Source organism: Hyla sarda, unplaced genomic scaffold (genome assembly GCF_029499605.1).
Source record: "Hyla sarda isolate aHylSar1 unplaced genomic scaffold, aHylSar1.hap1 scaffold_923, whole genome shotgun sequence".
Lineage (NCBI taxonomy): Eukaryota > Metazoa > Chordata > Amphibia > Anura > Hylidae > Hyla > Hyla sarda.
In genome coordinates, this window is record NW_026610953.1 from 105,584 (window position 1) to 124,866 (window position 19,283).

Genomic DNA, 19,283 nt, shown 5'->3' on the forward strand with positions numbered 1-19,283 from the left:
TCCATCAAGTTCAACCAGGGAATTAAGGGGTAGGGGTGTGGCGCGATATTGGGGAAGGGATGAGATTTTATATTTCTTCATAAGCATTAATCTTATTTTGTCAATTAGGAACATTCAGCACCCACCCGCTATCAAGGCAGCTGCCTATCATGTCATGCCCTACCTGCACAGGTGTGCTGGCTACTCAAATGATCCAATTAAGGAGGCCATTTAGTCAGCAGCAGCAGAAGTCCTGTGCCTGGACGCTCCAACAGCGGCCAGACACAAGCAGAAGCAGAAGCAGCAGAAGCAGCAGCAGCACCACCTTTTGTTTTTTGGCTGCAGCAGCAGCAAGGCCCACAGGGCTGGCTAGCTGGCTAGCCAGCAAGCAGGTAGCAATGAAAGTAGGAATCTTTCTTTTTAACCCTGTAAGGGGGTGGTGCACTGTACCCGAAGATACTGCCATATCGGGTCAATGCATAGGGCGACGGAAGCAAGCTTCGAAATCGGCCCCCGTTCTCAAAAATCCATTTAATATATGGTCCCCAGATAGGGGACGTATCAGATATTAAACTGATAAGAACAGATTTTTTTATTTTTTTTTTAAAGCCGAGGAACGTGCTTTCGATTCACCCAAAGTGCAAGAAAAAGTGCAAACGTGTTACACTAAAAAAACGTGCACAAAGGATGCGGTCTATCGCAAGCCCTTCTCCGATAGGAGAGAGGCCCCCCAACAAACCTTACCCTTCGCCTCCGGACCAAAAGGTACCTGCGAGGTTCCAGGTTCGATGTCCCTTTTCGCCGAAGCTACTAGGGGACCACAAATGCTCCCGGCATCCCCCTTGGCGTTAGCCAAGGTATCTGCCCGCAGAGCCGATTACGGTAGATACCCTGCCAAAGCAGGAGTACCCGGGGTGTTTGCAGGGAGGTGCGGAACCTAATGGCCACACACACCTCCCCTAGACCGCCAGGAGGGACACCCAGAAGGGCTACCGCATCCTGACAAATCCTGTGAACACACAACACGCAAAAAGTGACACAGTGAAACAAAAAAGAAATAAATAAGTGAATGTGTGCAGATATACTGCCCGGACATCCGGCCGGATCTATAAAAATTTCTCTGATCCTAGCCAGAAGGCCGGGAATCAAGAGGTGAGTGCCACAAGGTGAAGAGATTATGGTGCCCGTGCTTCAACTCAGTGAGTCTATTCTCCCAGTGAGTTTCGGCACCTCGGGGTCACCACTCCCCGAGGCACAAAAGTACCTCGGCTCTAGACCCTCTCAGCCTCATGGCGAGACCCGGAGGGAACAGGTCACATCGGGGCAGCCGTCGAGCTGATTCCTCAGAACCAGCCCCGGAAAGCCCTGGTACACCTGCATCCTCCATGCAGCACCCATCCCCACCAGCGTCACTGTACACCGGCATGAAAAACTGATAAGAACAGATACTACACTTGATCTTAGCCAAAAGGCCGAGAAGCGATAACCGTGAAAGGGGCGGGCCCAACAAGGTGCCCTTCATGGGCACTATCACTGCTTGCTGTCAGGGAGGCTGCCAGACAATTTTCCATGCACACTCTGGGCTGGGGGGCAGTCAACCACCAGTACACACAGCAGAACCTAAACCCATACCATTATTGCTAAGCAGCAAGACAGGGGCCCATTGCACTCCCACGGGGCCTTTTTAAATGCAATCCATAACCCGGATTTGCCAGGAACCCTTCTTACTCCTCCTACTTGCATGTGACACTGGGCTTAGGATCTGCATAGGAAACACACACACAAGCACACACCTACCTTTGTTGCCTGCAGATGCCTCCTTGGCTGTCCCCAAACGGTATCAAACCAACACCCACGGGAAGCTGTAAGCATAGAGGACATGCCTGCACCCCATTGGACTTACCTGTGTGGGTTAAACCCGGGTTATTTGACAACCTATGGCGGTGATGGTTCTGCTCAGGCAGAGCAGTGCTGATGCTCCTCATAAAGCTGTCGCTGCTGTGAAGGTTCTAGGTGACATCACAAATCCCTATGGTTACATACACAACAAAGCTGGGTTGTTGTTGTTTACACTCTGCAAGGCCTGTGGAAGTGAGTGACATCATAGCACTGTAGTTCTGAGGGTTCTAGATGGATGCAACAATCTCCTGTTGCTTCTATGAAGGCCATAATAGACGACATCACCAAACAGCTCCATAGTCACATACACAGCAAAGGAGAGATGTTGTTTACACCTAGTGATGTCAGTGGTATTGAGTGACATCACAGCACAGTGCTAAGGCTCCTGGGCCTGGACACAGCAGCGGCTGCAATATCTCAACGGAGAATACGTTTATATATATGTGTGTGTGTGCGCGTATATATATATATATATATATATATATATATATATATATTTCTCCGCCGAAATCACTTTTAAACCCATTTCCACCTTTTTTTCCCTTCTCTTCCTCTTACTTTTTTTTCACGTTTTTTTACGTTTTTCTCCTTTTCGCCTCTTTTCTGGGCGTATTATTCTTCTTTTTCTTCTTTTTTTTCGTCTAATGCATACCCCATCAGTGCAGCAATGCTTATTCAATACCGCCAGCAGATGGAGACACTGGGGGATAATTTTCTAAGGATTTATACTGATTTTTCCTGTCTGAATTTGTCGCACAGAAAGTTGCAGGCCAAATATGTGTGACATTTCTGCGACTTTAGCTTCTAGAGCATTTTTACAACATTATACATAGGTGCTGAATACATAAAAAGCGACTGTTCAGCGACAGACAAGTCGCATCGGCTGAAAGTAGGCCAGAATGTCAGTCCATGTTGGAGCAGGTTTAGATACAGTCTAAAGTATAGATCTCAAAGTCTGTGCACAGAATTTAGCAAGGGCCTCGCACCTTCTGATGCATCAGGTAGGTGCACAATAGCATAGCCTAACCCTCTGTACTTTGGTCTATATTGATGCGGGACATAGACAGCCAGCTGATGACCAATCCATTAGTGCAATGGATGGCTGGAAGCATTTGTCTTTGCCTTTGCAATACCACAGAAGCAATGCATGGTCAATGTACAGCAATGACACACCTGTGTGAACAGCCAGGAGACCCCCCCCCCCCCCCCCATGTTATGTTACATAGTTACATAGTTAGTACGGTCGAAAAAAGACATATGTCCATCAAGTTCAACCAGGGAATTAAGGGGTAGGGGTGTGGCGCGATATTGGGGAAGGGATGAGATTTTATATTTCTTCATAAGCATTAATCTTATTTTGTCAATTAGGAACATTCAGCACCCACCCGCTATCAAGGCAGCTGCCTATCATGTCATGCCCTACCTGCACAGGTGTGCTGGCTACTCAAATGATCCAATTAAGGAGGCCATTTAGTCAGCAGCAGCAGAAGTCCTGTGCCTGGACGCTCCAACAGCGGCCAGACACAAGCAGAAGCAGAAGCAGCAGAAGCAGCAGCAGCACCACCTTTTGTTTTTTGGCTGCAGCAGCAGCAAGGCCCACAGGGCTGGCTAGCTGGCTAGCCAGCAAGCAGGTAGCAATGAAAGTAGGAATCTTTCTTTTTAACCCTGTAAGGGGGTGGTGCACTGTACCCGAAGATACTGCCATATCGGGTCAATGCATAGGGCGACGGAAGCAAGCTTCGAAATCGGCCCCCGTTCTCAAAAATCCATTTAATATATGGTCCCCAGATAGGGGACGTATCAGATATTAAACTGATAAGAACAGATACTACACTTGATCTTAGCCAAAAGGCCGAGAAGCGATAACCGTGAAAGGGGCGGGCCCAACAAGGTGCCCTTCATGGGCACTATCACTGCTTGCTGTCAGGGAGGCTGCCAGACAATTTTCCATGCACACTCTGGGCTGGGGGGCAGTCAACCACCAGTACACACAGCAGAACCTAAACCCATACCATTATTGCTAAGCAGCAAGACAGGGGCCCATTGCACTCCCACGGGGCCTTTTTAAATGCAATCCATAACCCGGATTTGCCAGGAACCCTTCTTACTCCTCCTACTTGCATGTGACACTGGGCTTAGGATCTGCATAGGAAACACACACACAAGCACACACCTACCTTTGTTGCCTGCAGATGCCTCCTTGGCTGTCCCCAAACGGTATCAAACCAACACCCACGGGAAGCTGTAAGCATAGAGGACATGCCTGCACCCCATTGGACTTACCTGTGTGGGTTAAACCCGGGTTATTTGACAACCTATGGCGGTGATGGTTCTGCTCAGGCAGAGCAGTGCTGATGCTCCTCATAAAGCTGTCGCTGCTGTGAAGGTTCTAGGTGACATCACAAATCCCTATGGTTACATACACAACAAAGCTGGGTTGTTGTTGTTTACACTCTGCAAGGCCTGTGGAAGTGAGTGACATCATAGCACTGTAGTTCTGAGGGTTCTAGATGGATGCAACAATCTCCTGTTGCTTCTATGAAGGCCATAATAGACGACATCACCAAACAGCTCCATAGTCACATACACAGCAAAGGAGAGATGTTGTTTACACCTAGTGATGTCAGTGGTATTGAGTGACATCACAGCACAGTGCTAAGGCTCCTGGGCCTGGACACAGCAGCGGCTGCAATATCTCAACGGAGAATACGTTTATATATATGTGTGTGTGTGCGCGTATATATATATATATATATATATATATATATATATATATATATATATTTCTCCGCCGAAATCACTTTTAAACCCATTTCCACCTTTTTTTCCCTTCTCTTCCTCTTACTTTTTTTTCACGTTTTTTTACGTTTTTCTCCTTTTCGCCTCTTTTCTGGGCGTATTATTCTTCTTTTTCTTCTTTTTTTTCGTCTAATGCATACCCCATCAGTGCAGCAATGCTTATTCAATACCGCCAGCAGATGGAGACACTGGGGGATAATTTTCTAAGGATTTATACTGATTTTTCCTGTCTGAATTTGTCGCACAGAAAGTTGCAGGCCAAATATGTGTGACATTTCTGCGACTTTAGCTTCTAGAGCATTTTTACAACATTATACATAGGTGCTGAATACATAAAAAGCGACTGTTCAGCGACAGACAAGTCGCATCGGCTGAAAGTAGGCCAGAATGTCAGTCCATGTTGGAGCAGGTTTAGATACAGTCTAAAGTATAGATCTCAAAGTCTGTGCACAGAATTTAGCAAGGGCCTCGCACCTTCTGATGCATCAGGTAGGTGCACAATAGCATAGCCTAACCCTCTGTACTTTGGTCTATATTGATGCGGGACATAGACAGCCAGCTGATGACCAATCCATTAGTGCAATGGATGGCTGGAAGCATTTGTCTTTGCCTTTGCAATACCACAGAAGCAATGCATGGTCAATGTACAGCAATGACACACCTGTGTGAACAGCCAGGAGACCCCCCCCCCCCCCCCATGTTATGTTACATAGTTACATAGTTAGTACGGTCGAAAAAAGACATATGTCCATCAAGTTCAACCAGGGAATTAAGGGGTAGGGGTGTGGCGCGATATTGGGGAAGGGATGAGATTTTATATTTCTTCATAAGCATTAATCTTATTTTGTCAATTAGGAACATTCAGCACCCACCCGCTATCAAGGCAGCTGCCTATCATGTCATGCCCTACCTGCACAGGTGTGCTGGCTACTCAAATGATCCAATTAAGGAGGCCATTTAGTCAGCAGCAGCAGAAGTCCTGTGCCTGGACGCTCCAACAGCGGCCAGACACAAGCAGAAGCAGAAGCAGCAGAAGCAGCAGCAGCACCACCTTTTGTTTTTTGGCTGCAGCAGCAGCAAGGCCCACAGGGCTGGCTAGCTGGCTAGCCAGCAAGCAGGTAGCAATGAAAGTAGGAATCTTTCTTTTTAACCCTGTAAGGGGGTAGTGCACTGTACCCGAAGATACTGCCATATCGGGTCAATGCATAGGGCGACGGAAGCAAGCTTCGAAATCGGCCCCCGTTCTCAAAAATCCATTTAATATATGGTCCCCAGATAGGGGACGTATCAGATATTAAACTGATAAGAACAGATTTTTTTTTTTTTTTTTTTTTTTTTTTTTTTTTATAAACCTTCAGGTTTAGACTAAACACCACTTAGATAACGCGTCATTTTTGACTCATGGTAAAGTCTAACTCATCATTAGGTCATTCTTTATTTGTTCAAAGCAAATTCAAAACAAATTCAAATACCATCACCATTACACCCTTACAACATGTCTCCACTTCAAAAATTTCCATATCCCCTCTGCATCTATTTCACCTAATTTCTTTTTATCACGTAAATAAACGGTGTACAACCTATCCAGAATCATTCTTAAACTTCCTTCCACAGTCACATCTTTTCTCTTAAACACATATAAATTTCTAACATCCCACAAGACTTCCTTCACAATCGCCAACAACACAAACAACACCCTTTCATTCTTTCTTCCAATCATACTAAGACCAAACATCACAACCTCATATGACAACCTATTAATCCCAGTCAACTCCTTACACAACGGACCTATCCCTCTCCATACATTCTGAGCCATGTCACAATTCCAAATCACATGCATCACACTTTCAACCCCACTACAATCTTCCCTCGGACATATTTCACTCCTTCCAATACCTCTATTCCTTTGGAACTCTCTTACTGGTAAGGCTCCATGCAAACACTGCCATCCTATCTCTCTCTGTCTATTTGATATTCCATCTGTCATTAAACTCTTCCACACCTTAGACACATCCTGGCCTCTTACCATATTAATCGGACACTCCACCTCACTTGCGGCGACATACCCAAACACATTCTTCTTACTTTCAAACAACTCCTTTCTCACACCAATCAACCTGTAACTCTCCAAAAACTTTTCCACATACAAATACCAACTCGGGCACACAAACGCATAAGGCACTCTCAGATCTCTCTCCAGCCAACCTAATTTGCATAACACACGCCCACCTAAATATCTCAACATACATGCAAAATTCTTTTCTCCTCTCATCATCCTTCTAACCGCAAACACCACATTCACCCCCAAATACACATCTAGATTTGGAAATCCCATTCCACCCTTACTACCATCCTTCATCACAACTTCTCTCCTCACTCTTTCCACTTTTGTACCCCAAAAAAACACAAACAAAATTCTTTTTAACTTCCTTAAAACCATATAACTTGGCGGAAACACTATTGCCACATACAATAAAATAGGCAATATTACACTTTTCACAACCAGCACTTTCCCAACCATAGACAAATCTCTCAACCTCCAAAGACTCAATCTTTTGGACACTCTCTTCTCTACATCATCCCAACTTTCTCTCCCATCCAATCTTTCATCCATTTTAACACCTAAAACCTGAATACCACCTTCAATATTCTTCATACCCACATCCTCACTTCCTTGCATACTACCAAAACATTTATACTCACTTTTGTCCCAATTCACCTTAAACCCAGACGCTCCACAAAACAATCCAACTAGTAACTTTGCCCTTCTCATAACAGCCACAGACTCTCCCAAAATACACACATCATCCATGTAGGCCAAAACTTTGACTTCTCTCCCACCACTCCCTGGAATTTTTAACCCTCTAACACACTTATCCCGCCGCAACATCTCTAATAATGGCTCCATAGCACATATAAAAGCCATAGGGGACAACGGACAACCCTGCCTTACACCAGAACATACTTTCACCTTCTCAGACATCCAACCATTTATCAAAACCTTACTATATACTCCATCATACAGCATCCTTACAACATTTACAAAATCACCCGGGAATCCCATTCTCACTAATACTCTAAACAAAAACCTATGTGACAGACGATCAAACGCCTTTTCAAAATCTATCGACATCACTCTAACCTCCTGTTTCCTACTCATACTATCCCATAACAAATCTCTCAACAAACACAAATTTTCATTTATTCTTCTCCCAGGCACTCCACACACTTGTTCTTCTCCAATCACCTGCTCAACCACATCTCTCATCCTATTTGTAATTATTTTAGCAAACACCTTATAATCTACATTCAACAAAGTTATCGGCCTCCAATTCCTCACATCATTCACATCACCTTTCTTATAAATCAACACAACCACTCCACTCTTCATACTTTCCACCATTCTCTCCTTCCTCCACATATACCTATACACTTCCACCAAATCATCCTTCACAACATCCCAAATCCAAGCATAAAATTCAACAGGCAACCCATCCTCTCCAGGCGTTTTATTTCTTGACATACTATCCACAGTCCTCTTCACTTCCTCCTCTCCAATCTCTCTCATCAGAGTCCCATATTCACTACCATCCACCCTCTTATCAAGCACTCTCAACACTTCATCCTGCAAGTCCTCTTCACAATCTTTTACTGCATACAACTCTTCATAAAAATTTTTAACCACTCCCAACACAGCTTTACCTTTAACCAGACAGCCATCATCATCATACACTCTTACCATATCCTCTCTCTTCCCAATAACTTTTTTAAAGAAATATCTCGAACATTTCTCATCTTTCTCTAACTTATCAAGTTTTGCTTGATACATCAACTCTTTACCTTTCTCATTCAACCAATTTTTTAGATCACTCTTCACAACCTCAATCTGCTCACCCACACTCCAGCCATACTTCTTTAACTTATTGAGAAACACCAATCTTTTATTCAACCATTCATACTTCTTCTTCCTCCCAGCATTCCGCTTATATCCCTCTCTTTTAAAGAAAACTTTTGTTTGACCCTTAACCCATTCCCACCAACACAATATATCAGGAAAATCATTCTTTTTCTTACACCAACCCCTATACTTATTAACATATCTATCATACACTCCTTCCACTTCCAACAATTTAACATTTAATTTCCATACACCCCTCCCACTCACACAATCTGCATCCAATACTAACTCACAACACACATACTCATGATCTGAATATCCTACTTTTTCTTGCATATAATTCTTACATAACACACCCTTAGACACAAAACACATATCAAGTCTGGAACTATGACTTCCACTATCAGAATAATATGTATCTAACAAAGGACACACTCCACACGCTTCAGCCACATCCTTTAACTTAAAGTCACACACCATACTTTTAAGAATATTCCCAGATACATCCACATTCCCCTCAATTTCACAGTTGAAATCCCCCACCCACACCAAAGGTATTTTACCCGGCAGAAACCTCTTAATTACCTCCAACAACCCCACCCGCTCCTCCCTCCTTACCGGCGCATACACATTTATCAACCTAAATTTAACCCCCTGCACCTTAACCTCCACCATGATACACCTCCCCTCCTCTATTACCACATAACTACAAACTTCAAACTTAAAGCTCTTAAAAAGCACCCCTACCCCATCATTCCTATTATGCCCAGACACCGACCAAACAGCAGGACCATAAGCCCATTCTCCCTTCCCCGGAATATCATTTAGCCCACATTCCTGCAAACAAATAATGTCCGCTTTTTTCCCTGCCAAGTCCTCCAAAATTACTGTCCTTCTGACTTTACTTCTAAAGACTCTAACGTTTATAGAACCGACTAAAAAAGACATACCACCATCTTAACAACCCTAAGGAAGAATTTGACAGAAAAGAAGAAAGTTATTTAGGTAGCTTTCCTCAGCGGTGTGGGAGAAGCTTCTCCCGCAGAGCACGCATCCATGTCGCTCTCAGATAGCGGTTGATACCGATTGTCCGTAGCCACCAGCGTCGACTCCATCTGTCCACCAGAAAGCTTCCTGGCCGTCTTCTTGGGGGGACGAAAAAGATCAAAGTCATCCTCTCTCTCTCTATGTCTCTCCTCACGGTCTTCACCCTCAGAAGAAGACCACTCTTCAATTTGCGGCGACTCCTCAGCCGGGGGACTGGGAGCATCCTCAATCTCCCCTTCTTCCACTTGCACCGCCATTTGCTCCTCCTCCACCACCACTTGCTCCTCCACCACCTTCACTTGCTCCTCTACCACCACAGGACTCTGTACCTCTCCAATAATAACGCTCTCTCTTGCAGGAACCACTGCAGCCGCAGCTGCAGCTGCCCTCCTCCTCTCCACCATTTCCTCTTCCATTCTCCTCTCCTCCTCCCTCCTCTTCAACACTGGACAGTTCTTGTACACATGGCCAGCTTCCCCACATAGGTCACAGGTCCTCGGGTGTGGACATGCACCCGCCTCATGCCCCGGTTGCTTACAGTTCCTGCATTTCTTACTGCCAGGGCAGGCCTCCTTCACATGTCCAAACAATAGACAATTTCTACAGAAAGATGGCTGTCCGTAGTAATAGAGATAACCTCTGAAACCAGCAATGGTAAAGTTCGCCGGAGGGTGCTTAACGCCTCCAATGCAATCTCCATCAAGCCGCAACTTCACAAAGAACTTATACGTGCCATTAAATACACCAATGCTGCTTGTCTGCTTAGTACCACCAGCAATAGACTCACAATAGATGCTCAAGAAGTTCTTAATCATAGAGACATCAACAAACGGATTGTACATGTGGATAAACAAAGTCTTTGTCCCCATTTCAAAAAGGGGATAAAAGGACACATCCCGCAAAACCTCACTTCCACTGTTCCGTTTTAAGCACTCATAAAAGTTCTGGCAGTCAGCATCATATAAGAAGGACACGTCATAAATACCTTGGCGCTTGTTCTCCTGGACACAAAAGAGGTCGCTCAAGGAAAATCCTGCCAGTCGCTCCACAATGGTATGGCCGATGTATTCAATGCTGTTTCTTAGACGATCCGTGGTTAGCACCTTGATGCGTACGGTCTTCTCCACTGCAGACATGTTGGATCCAGCCATCTTTCCAAATCTGTCGGTAACGAGTACCACAGTCTTGATCACCTACGCAGCTAGTCGCGGCGCAGTTCACTCGCACCCTCAGCGCCGACCGAGGCAATAAACCCCGATCTTAGCCAAAAGGCCGAGAAGCGATAACCGTGAAAGGGGCGGGCCCAACAAGGTGCCCTTCATGGGCACTATCACTGCTTGCTGTCAGGGAGGCTGCCAGACAATTTTCCATGCACACTCTGGGCTGGGGGGCAGTCAACCACCAGTACACACAGCAGAACCTAAACCCATACCATTATTGCTAAGCAGCAAGACAGGGGCCCATTGCACTCCCACGGGGCCTTTTCAAATGCAATCCATAACCCGGATTTGCCAGGAACCCTTCTTACTCCTCCTACTTGCATGTGACACTGGGCTTAGGATCTGCATAGGAAACACACACACAAGCACACACCTACCTTTGTTGCCTGCAGATGCCTCCTTGGCTGTCCCCAAACGGTATCAAACCAACACCCACGGGAAGCTGTAAGCATAGAGGACATGCCTGCACCCCATTGGACTTACCTGTGTGGGTTAAACCCGGGTTATTTGACAACCTATGGCGGTGATGGTTCTGCTCAGGCAGAGCAGTGCTGATGCTCCTCATAAAGCTGTCGCTGCTGTGAAGGTTCTAGGTGACATCACAAATCCCTATGGTTACATACACAACAAAGCTGGGTTGTTGTTGTTTACACTCTGCAAGGCCTGTGGAAGTGAGTGACATCATAGCACTGTAGTTCTGAGGGTTCTAGATGGATGCAACAATCTCCTGTTGCTTCTATGAAGGCCATAATAGACGACATCACCAAACAGCTCCATAGTCACATACACAGCAAAGGAGAGATGTTGTTTACACCTAGTGATGTCAGTGGTATTGAGTGACATCACAGCACAGTGCTAAGGCTCCTGGGCCTGGACACAGCAGCGGCTGCAATATCTCAACGGAGAATACGTTTATATATATGTGTGTGTGTGCGCGTATATATATATATATATATATATATATATATATATATATATATATATATATATATTTCTCCGCCGAAATCACTTTTAAACCCATTTCCACCTTTTTTTCCCTTCTCTTCCTCTTACTTTTTTTTCACGTTTTTTTACGTTTTTCTCCTTTTCGCCTCTTTTCTGGGCGTATTATTCTTCTTTTTCTTCTTTTTTTTCGTCTAATGCATACCCCATCAGTGCAGCAATGCTTATTCAATACCGCCAGCAGATGGAGACACTGGGGGATAATTTTCTAAGGATTTATACTGATTTTTCCTGTCTGAATTTGTCGCACAGAAAGTTGCAGGCCAAATATGTGTGACATTTCTGCGACTTTAGCTTCTAGAGCATTTTTACAACATTATACATAGGTGCTGAATACATAAAAAGCGACTGTTCAGCGACAGACAAGTCGCATCGGCTGAAAGTAGGCCAGAATGTCAGTCCATGTTGGAGCAGGTTTAGATACAGTCTAAAGTATAGATCTCAAAGTCTGTGCACAGAATTTAGCAAGGGCCTCGCACCTTCTGATGCATCAGGTAGGTGCACAATAGCATAGCCTAACCCTCTGTACTTTGGTCTATATTGATGCGGGACATAGACAGCCAGCTGATGACCAATCCATTAGTGCAATGGATGGCTGGAAGCATTTGTCTTTGCCTTTGCAATACCACAGAAGCAATGCATGGTCAATGTACAGCAATGACACACCTGTGTGAACAGCCAGGAGACCCCCCCCCCCCCCCCCATGTTATGTTACATAGTTACATAGTTAGTACGGTCGAAAAAAGACATATGTCCATCAAGTTCAACCAGGGAATTAAGGGGTAGGGGTGTGGCGCGATATTGGGGAAGGGATGAGATTTTATATTTCTTCATAAGCATTAATCTTATTTTGTCAATTAGGAACATTCAGCACCCACCCGCTATCAAGGCAGCTGCCTATCATGTCATGCCCTACCTGCACAGGTGTGCTGGCTACTCAAATGATCCAATTAAGGAGGCCATTTAGTCAGCAGCAGCAGAAGTCCTGTGCCTGGACGCTCCAACAGCGGCCAGACACAAGCAGAAGCAGAAGCAGCAGAAGCAGCAGCAGCACCACCTTTTGTTTTTTGGCTGCAGCAGCAGCAAGGCCCACAGGGCTGGCTAGCTGGCTAGCCAGCAAGCAGGTAGCAATGAAAGTAGGAATCTTTCTTTTTAACCCTGTAAGGGGGTGGTGCACTGTACCCGAAGATACTGCCATATCGGGTCAATGCATAGGGCGACGGAAGCAAGCTTCGAAATCGGCCCCCGTTCTCAAAAATCCATTTAATATATGGTCCCCAGATAGGGGACGTATCAGATATTAAACTGATAAGAACAGATACTACACTTGATCTTAGCCAAAAGGCCGAGAAGCGATAACCGTGAAAGGGGCGGGCCCAACAAGGTGCCCTTCATGGGCACTATCACTGCTTGCTGTCAGGGAGGCTGCCAGACAATTTTCCATGCACACTCTGGGCTGGGGGGCAGTCAACCACCAGTACACACAGCAGAACCTAAACCCATACCATTATTGCTAAGCAGCAAGACAGGGGCCCATTGCACTCCCACGGGGCCTTTTTAAATGCAATCCATAACCCGGATTTGCCAGGAACCCTTCTTACTACTCCTACTTGCATGTGACACTGGGCTTAGGATCTGCATAGGAAACACACACACAAGCACACACCTACCTTTGTTGCCTGCAGATGCCTCCTTGGCTGTCCCCAAACGGTATCAAACCAACACCCACGGGAAGCTGTAAGCATAGAGGACATGCCTGCACCCCATTGGACTTACCTGTGTGGGTTAAACCCGGGTTATTTGACAACCTATGGCGGTGATGGTTCTGCTCAGGCAGAGCAGTGCTGATGCTCCTCATAAAGCTGTCGCTGCTGTGAAGGTTCTAGGTGACATCACAAATCCCTATGGTTACATACACAACAAAGCTGGGTTGTTGTTGTTTACACTCTGCAAGGCCTGTGGAAGTGAGTGACATCATAGCACTGTAGTTCTGAGGGTTCTAGATGGATGCAACAATCTCCTGTTGCTTCTATGAAGGCCATAATAGACGACATCACCAAACAGCTCCATAGTCACATACACAGCAAAGGAGAGATGTTGTTTACACCTAGTGATGTCAGTGGTATTGAGTGACATCACAGCACAGTGCTAAGGCTCCTGGGCCTGGACACAGCAGCGGCTGCAATATTTCAACGGAGAATACGTTTATATATATGTGTGTGTGTGCGCGTATATATATATATATATATATATATATATATATATATATATATTTCTCCGCCGAAATCACTTTTAAACCCATTTCCACCTTTTTTTCCCTTCTCTTCCTCTTACTTTTTTTTCACGTTTTTTTACGTTTTTCTCCTTTTCGCCTCTTTTCTGGGCGTATTATTCTTCTTTTTCTTCTTTTTTTTCGTCTAATGCATACCCCATCAGTGCAGCAATGCTTATTCAATACCGCCAGCAGATGGAGACACTGGGGGATAATTTTCTAAGGATTTATACTGATTTTTCCTGTCTGAATTTGTCGCACAGAAAGTTGCAGGCCAAATATGTGTGACATTTCTGCGACTTTAGCTTCTAGAGCATTTTTACAACATTATACATAGGTGCTGAATACATAAAAAGCGACTGTTCAGCGACAGACAAGTCGCATCGGCTGAAAGTAGGCCAGAATGTCAGTCCATGTTGGAGCAGGTTTAGATACAGTCTAAAGTATAGATCTCAAAGTCTGTGCACAGAATTTAGCAAGGGCCTCGCACCTTCTGATGCATCAGGTAGGTGCACAATAGCATAGCCTAACCCTCTGTACTTTGGTCTATATTGATGCGGGACATAGACAGCCAGCTGATGACCAATCCATTAGTGCAATGGATGGCTGGAAGCATTTGTCTTTGCCTTTGCAATACCACAGAAGCAATGCATGGTCAATGTACAGCAATGACACACCTGTGTGAACAGCCAGGAGACCCCCCCCCCCCCCCCCATGTTATGTTACATAGTTACATAGTTAGTACGGTCGAAAAAAGACATATGTCCATCAAGTTCAACCAGGGAATTAAGGGGTAGGGGTGTGGCGCGATATTGGGGAAGGGATGAGATTTTATATTTCTTCATAAGCATTAATCTTATTTTGTCAATTAGGAACATTCAGCACCCACCCGCTATCAAGGCAGCTGCCTATCATGTCATGCCCTACCTGCACAGGTGTGCTGGCTACTCAAATGATCCAATTAAGGAGGCCATTTAGTCAGCAGCAGCAGAAGTCCTGTGCCTGGACGCTCCAACAGCGGCCAGACACAAGCAGAAGCAGAAGCAGCAGAAGCAGCAGCAGCACCACCTTTTGTTTTTTGGCTGCTGCAGCAGCAGCAAGGCCCACAGGGCTGGCTAGCTGGCTAGCCAGCAAGCAGGTAGCAATGAAAGTAGGAATCTTTCTTTTTAACCCTGTAAGGGGGTGGTGCACTGTACCCGAAGATACTGCCATATCGGGTCAATGCATAGGGCGACGGAAGCAAGCTTCGAAATCGGCCCCCGTTCTCAAAAATCCATTTAATATATGGTCCCCAGATAGGGGACGTATCAGATATTAAACTGATAAGAACAGATTTTTTTTTTTTTTTTTTTTTTTTTTTTTTTTATCTAAAGCCGAGGAACGTGCTTTCGATTCACCCAAAGTGCAAGAAAAAGTGCAAACGTGTTACACTAAAAAAACGTGCACAAAGGATGCGGTCTATCGCAAGCCCTACTCCGATAGGAGAGAGGCCCCCCAACAAACCTTACCCTTCGCCTCCGGACCAAAAGGTACCTGCGAGGTTCCAGGTTCGATGTCCCTTTTCGCCGAAGCTACTAGGGGACCACAAATGCTCCCGGCATCCCCCTTGGCGTTAGCCAAGGTATCTGCCCGCAGAGCCGATTACGGTAGGTACCCTGCCAAAGCAGGAGTACCCGGGGTGTTTGCAGGGAGGTGCGGAACCTAATGGCCACACACACCTCCCCTAGACCGCCAGGAGGGACACCCAGAAGGGCTACCGCATCCTGACAAATCCCGTGAACACACAACACGCAAAAAGTGACACAGTGAGACAAAAAAGAAATAAATAAGTGAATGTGTGCAGATATACTGCCCGGACATCCGGCCGGATCTATAAAAATTTCTCTGATCCTAGCCAGAAGGCCGGGAATCAAGAGGTGAGTGCCACAAGGTGAAGAGATTATGGTGCCCGTGCTTCAACTCAGTGAGTCTATTCTCCCAGTGAGTTTCGGCACCTCGGGGTCACCACTCCCCGAGGCACAAAAGTACCTCGGCTCTAGACCCTCTCAGCCTCATGGCGAGACCCGGAGGGAACAGGTCACATCGGGGCAGCCGTCGAGCTGATTCCTCAGAACCAGCCCCGGAAAGCCCTGGTACACCTGCATCCTCCATGCAGCACCCATCCCCACCAGCATGAAAACTGATAAGAACAGATACTACACTTGATCTTAGCCAAAAGGCCGAGAAGCGATAACCGTGAAAGGGGCGGGCCCAACAAGGTGCCCTTCATGGGCACTATCACTGCTTGCTGTCAGGGAGGCTGCCAGACAATTTTCCATGCACACTCTGGGCTGGGGGGCAGTCAACCACCAGTACACACAGCAGAACCTAAACCCATACCATTATTGCTAAGCAGCAAGACAGGGGCCCATTGCACTCCCACGGGGCCTTTTTAAATGCAATCCATAACCCGGATTTGCCAGGAACCCTTCTTACTCCTCCTACTTGCATGTGACACTGGGCTTAGGATCTGCATAGGAAACACACACACAAGCACACACCTACCTTTGTTGCCTGCAGATGCCTCCTTGGCTGTCCCCAAACGGTATCAAACCAACACCCACGGGAAGCTGTAAGCATAGAGGACATGCCTGCACCCCATTGGACTTACCTGTGTGGGTTAAACCCGGGTTATTTGACAACCTATGGCGGTGATGGTTCTGCTCAGGCAGAGCAGTGCTGATGCTCCTCATAAAGCTGTCGCTGCTGTGAAGGTTCTAGGTGACATCACAAATCCCTATGGTTACAGGTTGTTGTTGTTTACACTCTGCAAGGCCTGTGGAAGTGAGTGACATCATAGCACTGTAGTTCTGAGGGTTCTAGATGGATGCAACAATCTCCTGTTGCTTCTATGAAGGCCATAATAGACGACATCACCAAACAGCTCCATAGTCACATACACAGCAAAGGAGAGATGTTGTTTACACCTAGTGATGTCAGTGGTATTGAGTGACATCACAGCACAGTGCTAAGGCTCCTGGGCCTGGACACAGCAGCGGCTGCAATATCTCAACGGAGAATACGTTTATATATATGTGTGTGTGTGCGTATATATATATATATATATATATATATATATATATATATATTTCTCCGCCGAAATCACTTTTAAACCCATTTCCACCTTTTTTTTCCTTCTCTTCCTCTTACTTTTTTTTCACGTTTTTTTACGTTTTTCTCCTTTTCGCCTCTTTTCTGGGCGTATTATTCTTCTTTTTCTTCTTTTTTTTCGTCTAATGCATACCCCATCAGTGCAGCAATGCTTATTCAATACCGCCAGCAGATGGAGACACTGGGGGATAATTTTCTAAGGATTTATACTGATTTTTCCTGTCTGAATTTGTCGCACAGAAAGTTGCAGGCCAAATATGGGTGACATTTCTGCGACTTTAGCTTCTAGAGCATTTTTACAACATTATACATAGGTGCTGAATACATAAAAAGCGACTGTTCAGCGACAGACAAGTCGCATCGGCTGAAAGTAGGCCAGAATGTCAGTCCATGTTGGAGCAGGTTTAGATACAGTCTAAAGTATAGATCTCAAAGTCTGTGCACAGAATTTAGCAAGGGCCTCGCACCTTCTGATGCATCAGGTAGGTGCACAATAGCATAGCCTAACCCTCTGTACTTTGGTCTATATTGATGCGGGACATAGACAGCCAGCTGATGACCAATCCATTAGTGCAATGGATGGCTGGAAGCATTTGTCTTTGCCTTTGCAATACCACAGAAGCAATGCATGGTCAATGTACAGCAATGACACACCTGTGTGAACAGCCAGGAGACCCCCCCCCCCCCCATGTTATGTTACATAGTTACATAGTTAGTACGGTCGAAAAAAGACATATGTCCATCAAGTTCAACCAGGGAATTAAGGGGTAGGGGTGTGGCGCGATATTGGGGAAGGGATGAGATTTTATATTTCTTCATAAGCATTAATCTTATTTTGTCAATTAGGAACATTCAGCACCCACCCGCTATCAAGGCAGCTGCCTATCATGTCATGCCCTACCTGCACAGGTGTGCTGGCTACTCAAATGATCCAATTAAGGAGGCCATTTAGTCAGCAGCAGCAGAAGTCCTGTGCCTGGACGCTCCAACAGCGGCCAGACACAAGCAGAAGCAGAAGCAGCAGAAGCAGCAGCAGCACCACCTTTTGTTTTTTGGCTGCAGCAGCAGCAAGGCCCACAGGGCTGGCTAGCTGGCTAGCCAGCAAGCAGGTAGCAATGAAAGTAGGAATCTTTCTTTTTAACCCTGTAAGGGGGTGGTGCACTGTACCCGAAGATACTGCCATATCGGGTCAATGCATAGGGCGACGGAAGCAAGCTTCGAAATCGGCCCCCGTTCTCAAAAATCCATTTAATATATGGTCCCCAGATAGGGGACGTATCAGATATTAAACTGATAAGAACAGATTTTTTTTTTTTTTTTTATCTAAAGCCGAGGAACGTGCTTTCGATTCACCCAAAGTGCAAGAAAAAGTGCAAACGTGTTACACTAAAAAAACGTGCACAAAGGATGCGGTCTATCGCAAGCCCTTCTCCGATAGGAGAGAGGCCCCCCAACAAACCTTACCCTTCGCCTCCGGACCAAAAGGTACCTGCGAGGTTCCAGGTTCGATGTCCCTTTTCGCCGAAGCTACTAGGGGACCACAAATGCTCCCGGCATCCCCCTTGGCGTTAGCCAAGGTATCTGCCCGCAGAACCGATTACGGTAGGTACCCTGCCAAAGCAGGAGTACCCGGGGTGTTTGCAGGGAGGTGCGGAACCTAATGGCCACACACACCTCCCCTAGACCGCCAGGAGGGACACCCAGAAGGGCTACCGCATCCTGACCAATCCTGTGGACACACAACACGCAAAAAGTGACACAGTGAGACAAAAAAGAAATAAATAAGTGAATGTGTGCAGATATACTGCCCGGACATCCGGCCGGATCTATAAAAATTTCTCTGATCCTAGCCAGAAGGCCGGGAATCAAGAGGTGAGTGCCACAAGGTGAAGAGATTATGGTGCCCGTGCTTCAACTCAGTGAGCCTATCCTCCCAGTGAGTTTCGGCACCTCGGGGTCACCACTCCCCGAGGCACAAAAGTACCTCGGCTCTAGACCCTCTCAGCCTCATGGCGAG

The 19,283-nt window shown here is 46.0% G+C and overlaps 5 non-coding genes and 3 pseudogenes across 5 annotated transcripts; all 8 read right to left on the bottom strand.

Annotated features, from left to right (window-relative positions):
• Positions 1–413: 413 nt before the first annotated feature.
• Positions 414–593, bottom strand: LOC130349791 (U2 spliceosomal RNA; annotated as a pseudogene).
• Positions 594–1,286: 693 nt separating this feature from the next.
• Positions 1,287–1,463, bottom strand: LOC130349747 (U2 spliceosomal RNA; annotated as a pseudogene).
• Positions 1,464–3,551: 2,088 nt separating this feature from the next.
• LOC130349770 (U2 spliceosomal RNA) lies at positions 3,552–3,742 on the bottom strand. The gene has a single exon (XR_008887028.1). It is a non-coding gene; the product is annotated as a U2 spliceosomal RNA (small nuclear RNA).
• Positions 3,743–5,837: 2,095 nt separating this feature from the next.
• On the bottom strand, positions 5,838–6,032 carry LOC130349800 (U2 spliceosomal RNA). Its single transcript, XR_008887048.1, has one exon. It is a non-coding gene; the product is annotated as a U2 spliceosomal RNA (small nuclear RNA).
• A 6,978-nt stretch (positions 6,033–13,010) lies between these two features.
• On the bottom strand, positions 13,011–13,201 carry LOC130349771 (U2 spliceosomal RNA). Its single transcript, XR_008887029.1, has one exon. It is a non-coding gene; the product is annotated as a U2 spliceosomal RNA (small nuclear RNA).
• A 2,095-nt stretch (positions 13,202–15,296) lies between these two features.
• Positions 15,297–15,494, bottom strand: LOC130349798 (U2 spliceosomal RNA). Its single transcript, XR_008887047.1, has one exon. It is a non-coding gene; the product is annotated as a U2 spliceosomal RNA (small nuclear RNA).
• A 693-nt stretch (positions 15,495–16,187) lies between these two features.
• Positions 16,188–16,347, bottom strand: LOC130349806 (U2 spliceosomal RNA; annotated as a pseudogene).
• A 2,070-nt stretch (positions 16,348–18,417) lies between these two features.
• LOC130349792 (U2 spliceosomal RNA) lies at positions 18,418–18,600 on the bottom strand. Its single transcript, XR_008887043.1, has one exon. It is a non-coding gene; the product is annotated as a U2 spliceosomal RNA (small nuclear RNA).
• Positions 18,601–19,283: the final 683 nt, after the last annotated feature.